Here is a 9426-nt window from a genome sequence, read left to right as displayed (position 1 = left end):
TGATCTTCGCACCTTGTATTGACCAAATGTAGGTCTCGCTATGCCGAACATATAATTGTTCCACACCAAGTCTCTATCTTGAACCATTAAGGCTCTAACTTGTACCAATTGCTTGGTACTCTTGGTCCGTGTTTCATCGCGTACTGACTTCCTGACTTGGTGCTTTTTACCTTTGGACACCAATATCACCCTTACGGGTATCTTTGATCTTCTCACTCTGTATTGACCAAATGTAGGTTTTGTAATGCCAAACATATAATTGTTCTACGCCAAGTCTCTATCTCGTACCGCCAGCTCGGTACATTCGATCAACCTGCCCTTAAGGCACCCGGGACTTAGCCATTTTTTCACATTTTTCATGATTTTGAGGTAACTTGTCTCGACTTTGTCACCTTATGTCACCAAGATCCTTTCCCTTTAGCGCTTCACTCTGTTCGTATGATATTTAGCGCTGACTATCACCTTTCTATCGCTGTGCTCAACTTCTTATTCGGTGCCATAGAGCCAGAGATATTTGGTGTATGCTGTTATAAGGGAAGTTTGTGACTTTTTCAAAGGCCCACTTTGGGACGCCCATATCTCACCTTCAGGTACCTGCGATCTTCTTGTCGTCTATGGACGAAACTTAGGTCTTGTCTTGGCCAACTTATAAATGTTCTACGGCCAAGCCGTATCTCTTACCGCCAGCCCGGTATTTTTGGACTTAGTCGGATTTTCGCTTCTCGTGGTAACAATTTCTGATTTTTGACTCACAATAACACCCGAACGACCTCATGCTAGCGCCTTGCTTGGTAGGAATAATAGTTAGCGCTGCCTTTTCTCTTTCCATCGGTACCTTGTTCGTTCCATTCCATGCCATACAGCCGAAGTTATGATGTTTCCCGTTTTTCCTATCATGTGGAGCTTATGCTCTGGGAAAACCATCTAACACCCGTACGACCCTTTTGGGTACCTCCGATCTCGACACTATGTTCGGACCAAATATAGGTTATAACATGCCCGACTTATAATTGTTCTACACCAAGTCTCTATCTCTTACCGCCAGCTCGGTATTTTACTCGTAAATCCAAATTTCACAACTTGTACTTTTTGGCCCAATGTACTCGAGTTCCAATTTTGGTAACATTTTTCGACTTTGTCGCTTTATAACTTCCAAATCATGCTAGTTAGCGCTTTGCTTTCTTCTAGTCGTATCTAGCGCTGGGTGTAACCTTTCCAAAACATATCCTAGCTTAACAATCCATGCCATACAGCCGGAGCTATATGGTGCGCAAGTCAAATCCATTTTAGCCATGTTTCATTTTTGCCAATTTTTGACCACTCGTATCACCCTTCCAGAGTGGTCCGATCTTCTTGCTTTCTATGACCGACTTTTAGGTCTTGTAAAGGCAAACTTATAAGTATTCTACGTCAACCCGCTATCTCTTACCGCCTGCTCGGTATTCTTGGTCTTGTGTGATTTTTGGCCATTTTGGTATTATTTTTCGACTTTGTCGCTTAATAACTCCGTTTTGCTCAACACTTAGCGCTTCGGTTGTTTGGGATTATAGTTAGCGCTCGGTTCGACCTTTCCAACGCTGGCCTTAGCTTGTCGATCCGTTCCATACAGCCGGAGTTATTCGCGATACCGTGTTTCAACCCATTTCTCAAGTCTCGTTTTTGCCCAACTTTGAACCAGCCATATCACCCTCTTGGGTACCTCCGATCTTCTCGCTCTATATTGGTCAAAGTTAGGTCTTGTGGTAACCTACTTATGATTGTTCTACGCCGTGTTCGTAGCTCTTAGCGTTCGCTCGCTATTTTCGATCATAAGGTGAATTTTTGCCTCTAAACCACCATTTTTCACCTTTGCCCCGTAATATGACCGACTTGCTCAATACTTAGCGCTTCGCTTGGTAGGACACATAGCTAGCGCTCGTCAAGACCTTTCCAACGCATATCTTAGCTTTCCGATCCGAGCCATACAGCCTGAGCTATAGGCGATACCGTTTTTCCCATTTTCTTGGTCACATGCACTTTAAGGTACCACTTTTTGCCTTTGACCCTTAATACCTCCTCCGGGTCACTAGAAGGCGCTCAGCTTGGTAGGAAACATAGCTAGAGCAGGCCTTCACCTTTCCAAAACTGCCTCAAGTGTACCGATCCGACATCTAGAACCAAAGTTATGGTCATTCCCATCATGCTCTACTTTCATGGTCAACCTCCACCAAGCACACCTAGGTTGGACCAACTTTCACCAGCTCATCTCGAACCCCAAATTTGCTTCGACCTACTAGATTTCCCTAGCTAAGTGGTCAAAACATCCATTACAACACGACTGGTCTTTCTGGTGGTCGACCTAGGCAACTTTGTTCGACGCCCACCACCCCATGGAATTAAAAGAGTTGGTTCAGTTAAATGTTTGGAAACTTTTTCGAGCCGGTCTAAAATACACTCATCGAATTTTTTTTTGGTCCCCACCGTCATACAAGTTTCCCTAGGTCAAGTTTTTCTTCCGGATCGGCCGCGGACCTCACTTTTCATTATCTAGGGAGGCCATAGGGCCCCAAAAGGGGTTTTTTAAAATTTTCGACACTTTCGACTTTGGTCGGATTTTTTCCGATTTTGGTCCGACCTAGGGACTTGGTGGTCCAAGGAGCCTCGGGACCAAACTTTTTTCTCAGGGGTCCCTACCTCCATACAACTTTGCCTAGGTCAATTTTTTGTTCCAAATCGATCGCGGGTTTCACTTTTCAATATCTAGGGCTCGTGTAGAGTACGAATATAGGGTTTTCTCATTTTTCGACATTTTCGACTTTTTTGGGATTTTTTCGGGTGGATCGAGCTTCGGCATAGCCATACCGTATGTGTTTCTCAACTTTTTATTTGACTAGTCGTAAGTACTCGAGTAGATGAAACTTTTTGCCGAAGACACCATGCCTCGGAAACGACTCCTTCATGCTCAAAATTTGGGCCAAAGGTGATTTTTGTTACTTTTCCTTAGGGGGCCCAACACTTCTCAGGGGACCCTACCTCCATACAACTTTGCCTAGGTCAATTTTTTGTTCCAAATCGATCGCGGGTTTCACTTTTCAATATCTGGGGCTCGTGTAGAGTACGAATATAGGGTTTTCTCATTTTTCGACATTTTCGACTTTTTTGGGATTTTTTCGGGTGTATCGAGCTTCGGCATAGCCATACCGTTTGTGTTTCTCAATTTTTTATTTGACTAGTCGTAAGTACTCGAGTAGATGAAACTTTTTGCCGAAGACACCATGCCTCGGAAACGACTCCTTCATGCTCAAAATTGGGCCCAAAGGTGATTTTTGTTACTTTTCCTTAGGGGGCCCAACACTTAGAAAATTTTCAAAATCGCGATTTTTCGATTGCGAGCTAGCGCTTTGCGGTCTTCGGCAATGTTGTAGATCTCAACGAGATAAGACTTTTTGGCCAAGGGACATTTTCCCCTCCGACCCCTCCTTCCCCCCGCAAATCGCCCCACAAAGTGCAATTTTTGCATTTTCACCTCTTTGCACGCACTGTTCGGCCCAAATGGCCACTTTCTATGGGTCTGAGCGCTTTGTGGTCTTCGGCAAACTTTTAGAGCGTACCAAGTCCTAATTATAATTGTTCCACACCACCTTCGTACCTCTTCATCCCTGGCCGCTATTCGCGTACCAAGGTAATTTTTGTTCATTTTGTCAACATTTTTCAACTTTGGCTGCTTATATCGGCCTTGCCATGAACAGATAGCGCTTCGCTGTGTTCTAACGTAAGTTAGTACTACTCATAACCTTTCCAAATCATGTCTTTGCTTGTCATTTGCTTTCATACAGCCGGAGCTATGAACGATACCGTAAAAAGTACCGAAACTTGGAAAAATCCTTGGATCGCCCATATCCCCCCTTTGGGGGCCAGATATCGAAAAAAGTTCTGATTCAAAAAGTTGCGCATCAACGTGTTCTAGTTATGCTTAGAACATTTCATTTCGCTAGCTGGCCTGCAACTTAGCCGTAATTGGGATTTTAGGGTGTCTTTGGAGGGCCCATTTCCTGCGACTTGGTATCTTTTGGGCCCTATGTTTCTCTAATATCGCCACGAGTTTTCTAGATAGCGTTACCATTTTTTCAGGGTGCCTAGAACACCTCAAGACCTTTCCAACGCTATGCCGTTTGCCTTGCTCGGACATCTACAGCCGAAGTTATTCGAGGTACACGGTACCTTACCCTGTTTTCTCAGTACTTGGTCGAAAATTTCGACCAGCCATATGACCGACTTGGACAACCCTGAGCGGGTTGGCCCCATATAACTAAACTTTTGTCTCGTGGAGGCAAACTTATAAATGTTCCACGTCAACTCGCTATCTCGTACCGCCTTGACGGTATACTTGGTTCAAGGGCCATTTCCAGCGACTTGGTCGCAATTTCGCTCTAAGTTTCGCTAATACCTTCGTCCGTGGACATGCTGATTTTTTGTTCGTATTTTTCCTTGATAGTCCCACTCAAGACTATTACATACCACTGCCGAACGTCCTGCTAAGTGCCATACAGCCTGAGCTATAATTCATGAAAGGTACCTTTACCAGTTTTTGCCATACTTGGTTGCAAACCATGAATCACCCATATCTCCACTTTGGAGGCCAGCTACCGCCTTGTCCCCATATACTTTTTTGTTGGTCATACCATGCCCAAAATATAAATGTTCTACGCCAACTTGCTATCTCTTCTCCAACTTGCCGTTATTCTTGGTCCAAGTCCCATTTCATTCGTTTTTAGACCCGTTTTGCTATATGTTTCACTAATAGCTTCGCCCAAGGACTTTGTGATTTTTTGTTCGCATTTTTCCTAAATAGTCCCACTCAAGACTATTCCAAATCACACCGTGACTTGTCGCTCGGTGGCAAACTGACCGAGTTATAATTCATGAAAGGTACCTCAACTTGGTACACCACGTGGTTGGTCCAAACCATCAACCAACCGTATGACCGACTTCCAGTTGAGCTAGCGGCTAGGCCTCATACAATTAAATGCGTGTCTTGATAAGGGCTACTGACAGTCGGAACATTGTAGCTCGCTAGCTCGTGTCCAAACTTGTGTTTTGGTCGAATATTGGGTGTTCGTGTACCACTTCGGGAAACACGGACTTTGGTGCAACTTCACCACTTGTGCACTTAATAACTTTTCGGTCGTTCGAGTCTTTGCCTTCATATTCTCAGGGTAGTTAGGTCTCATCGAGACCTTTCCAACGCTATGCCAGTTGTCTTGCTCGGCCGTCCACAGCCCGAGTTATTCGTGGTAAACCGTACCTTACCCTGTTTTTTCCTCATTTGGGTGCAAACCTTAGAACACCCATATGGCCCACTTGGAGACTAGCTGGCACTTTGGCCCCATATAATGATAAGTGCGCCTTGACTAGGACTACTGACGGTCAGAACATTTCCACTTGCTAGCTCGGGCCCACACTTGTGTTTTTCTCGAATATATGGTTCAAGTGTGCCACTTTGGGCACTTTTGGACATTTTGTCCCCACACAACTTTCTTGCCTTGGTAGATAGGCCTTTGGGTTCTCGGGCAAAAAGATGCACCAAGGTATGGTCTAACTTTCGTTCTTTTACCGCAAAGCGCTATCTCCAACACCCGAGGAGATAGAAAGTGATTATGTTCGGTATATCGGTCTTCCATGGCCTACTACGGTAAGCCCCTGCAGGTATGCAACCGAATGTGCTTGGTACATGTATTTGGTGCAATATCGGTGCAAAGTAGGTGTTTCCTTGATCGGGCTATAACTTTCTTGGTTGATGTTGGATTGCTTTACGGTCTTCGGGGGATAGTTAGGGAACATGTTGGCCAACATTTTCTTATGCCTCAGCCTGGCCGTACCTCTTACCGTCTAGGCGGTATTCATGCTCTAAGTTGGAACTTGTGTTCCTTTGGGTAACTTTTCTGACTTTGATGCTTAATAACTTCCGTTCATATGCAGTCTAAGCTCTGCAACTCTCAGGAAAGCTAGTACTACTCATTTCCTTTCCATATCAGTCTTTGGCTTGTCGATTCGATGTCTACAGCCTGACTTATTCACGTTCCCTGTGATGGTAGGTTTTTGCCCATTTTCCAGTTCATGTGGTAACATTCCCGGACTTTGCCGGCTTTCTCTTCATGTGGTAACTTGCTTGCTCATGTGGCAACTTGATAGTGTATTTCCGACAGACCCAATCTCGGACTTAGCCGATTTTTCATATCGTATAATATGGATCCATCACTAGGCCATCTTGCTTGCTTGTGTGGTAACTTGAAAGTGTATGTCTGACAGACCCAATCTCGGACTTAGCCGATTTTTCTCTTCATATTATATGGACCCATCACTAGGCCATCTTGCTTGCTTGTGTGGTAACTTGATCGTGTAATTCTGACAGACCCAATCTCGGACTTAGCCGATTTTTCTCTTCATATAATATGGATCCATCACTAGGCCATCTTGCTTGCTTGTGTGGTAACTTGATAGTGTAATTCTGACAGACCCAATCTCGGACTTAGCCGATTTTTCTCTTCATATAATATGGATCCATCACTAGGCCATCTTGCTTGCTTGTGTGGTAACTTGATAGTGTAATTCTGACAGACCAAATCTCGGACTTAGCCGATTTTTCATATCGTATAATATGGATCCATTACTAGGCCATCTTGCTTGCTTGTGTGGTAACTTCATAGTGTATATCTGACAGACCCAATCTCGGACTTAGCCGATTTTTCATATCGTATAATATGGATCCATCACTAGGCCATCTTGCTTGCTTGTGTGGTAACTTGAAAGTGTATGTCTGACAGACCCAATCTCGGACTTAGCCGATTTTTCTCTTCGTATAATATGGATCCATCACTAGGCCATCTTGCTTGCTTGTGTGGTAACTTGTTAGTGTAATTCTGACAGACCCAATCTCGGACTTAGCCGATTTTTCATATCGTATAATATGGATCCATTACTAGGCCATCTTGCTTGCTTGTGTGGTAACTTGATAGTGTAATTCTGACAGACCCAATCTCGGACTTAGCCGATTTTTCATATCGTATAATATGGATCCATCACTAGGCCATCTTGCTTGCTTGTGTGGTAACTTGTTAGTGTAATTCTGACAGACCCAATCTCGGACTTAGCCGATTTTTCATATCGTATAATATGGATCCATTACTAGGCCATCTTGCTTGCTTGTGTGGTAACTTGATAGTGTAATTCTGACAGACCCAATCTCGGACTTAGCCGATTTTTCATATCGTATAATATGGATCCATTACTAGGCCATCTTGCTTGCTTGTGTGGTAACTTGATAGTGTAATTCTGGCAGACCCAATCTCGGACTTAGCCGATTTTTCATATCGTATAATATGGATCCATTACTAGGCCATCTTGCTTGCTTGTGTGGTAACTTGATAGTGTAATTCTGACAGACCAAATCTCGGACTTAGCCGATTTTTCTCTTCATATTATATGGACCCATTACTAGGCCATCTTGCTTGCTTGTGTGGTCACTTCAAAGTGTATATCTGACAGACCCAATCTCGGACTTAGCCGATTTTTCTCTTCGTATAATATGGATCCATCACTAGGCCATCTTGCTTGCTTGTGTGGTAACTTGATCGTGTAATTCTGACAGACCCAATCTCGGACTTAGCCGATTTTTCTCTTCATATAATATGGATCCATCACTAGGCCATCTTGCTTGCTTGTGTGGTAACTTGATAGTGTAATTCTGACAGACCCAATCTCGGACTTAGCCGATTTTTCTCTTCGTATAATATGGATCCATCACTAGGCCATCTTGCTTGCTTGTGTGGTAACTTGATCGTGTAATTCTGACAGACCCAATCTCGGACTTAGCCGATTTTTCACTTCATATAATATGGATCCATCACTAGGCCATCATGCTTGCTTGTGTGGTAACTTGTTAGTGTAATTCTGACAGACCCAATCTCGGACTTAGCCGATTTTTCATATCGTATAATATGGATCCATTACAAGGCCATCTTGCTTGCTTGTGTGGTAACTTGAAAGTGTATGTCTGACAGACCCAATCTCGGACTTAGCCGATTTTTCTCTTCATATAATATGGATCCATCACTAGGCCATCTTGCTTGCTTGGGTGGTAACTTGAAAGTGTATGTCTGACAGACCCAATCTCGGACTTAGCCGATTTTTCTCTTCAAATTATCTGGATCCTGGACTTAGCCGATTATTAGGTTATTATATATGGATCCTGGACTTAGCCGATTTTTCTCTTCATGTTATATGGATCCTGGACTTAGCCGATTTTTCTCTTCATATCATATGGATCCATCATTAGGCCATCTTGCTTGCTTGTGTGGTAACTTGATAGTGTATTTCCGACAGACCCAATCTCGGACTTAGCCGATTTTTCTCTTCATATAATATGGATCCTGGACTTAGCCGATTATTAGGTTATTATATATGGATCCTGGACTTAGCCGATTTTTCTGTTCATATCATATGGATCCTGGACTTAGCCGATTATTAGGTTATTATATATGGATCCTGGACTTAGCCGATTTTTCTCTTCATATAATATGGGTCCTTGACTTGGCCGATTATTAGGTTATTATATATGGATCCTGGACTTAGCCGATTTTTCTCTTCATATAATATGGATCCTGGACTTAGCCGATTATTAGGTTATTATATATGGATCCTGGACTTAGCCGATTTTTCTCTTCATATAATATGGATCCTGGACTTAGCCGATTTTTCTCTTCATATAATATGGATCCTGGACTTAGCCAATTTTTCTCTTCATGTGGTAACGTATGCCAATCACTCACAAGTCATGGGATAAGGGTACTTGTGTTCTTCCATCTTCTAAGTCCCGCACGGGGACATCGTGATCGCCCCAAGTCTGGAATAGCGCCAAGTCAAGCCCCACGGAGGCCGTGGAGGACCTGTTAGCGGCGGCTATCCTGACAGCACTAATCCGGACTTAGAAAATATATCTTTCTAATCGAACACCACACACGCAACACCACCATACCACCATCTCCTTGCAAGTACCTAAGTACCCGCAACTCCATGGTGAAGGCAATGTCACTCCATCACCAACCTCTTTGCACTGCAAGCACTTGCGTACCCACAACACTCCGAAGAAGGCAACGGCGCGCGATGCTCGACTCCACACACCACACCACACCACACCACCGATGGCCAGCCAGCCAGTCGGCCCAATCAAGGTCCAACCAACCAACCAACCACCAATGGCCTAGGCCAGCCGGATCCCACCTTCAAGTCCAAGCACAGCCAAGTGCAAGTACCGCCAAGTGTTCACCAACCAACCATCACACCACACCACACCACCGATGGCCAGCCAGCCAGTCGGCCCAATCAAGGTCCAACCAACCAACCAACCACCGATGGCCTAGGCCAGCCGGATCCCACCTTCAAGTCCAA

The sequence above is a fragment of the Anopheles coustani genome (genome assembly GCF_943734705.1).
Source record: "Anopheles coustani chromosome X unlocalized genomic scaffold, idAnoCousDA_361_x.2 X_unloc_12, whole genome shotgun sequence".
Classification (NCBI taxonomy): Eukaryota; Metazoa; Arthropoda; class Insecta; order Diptera; family Culicidae; genus Anopheles; species Anopheles coustani.
This window is presented reverse-complemented; position numbering follows the sequence as displayed.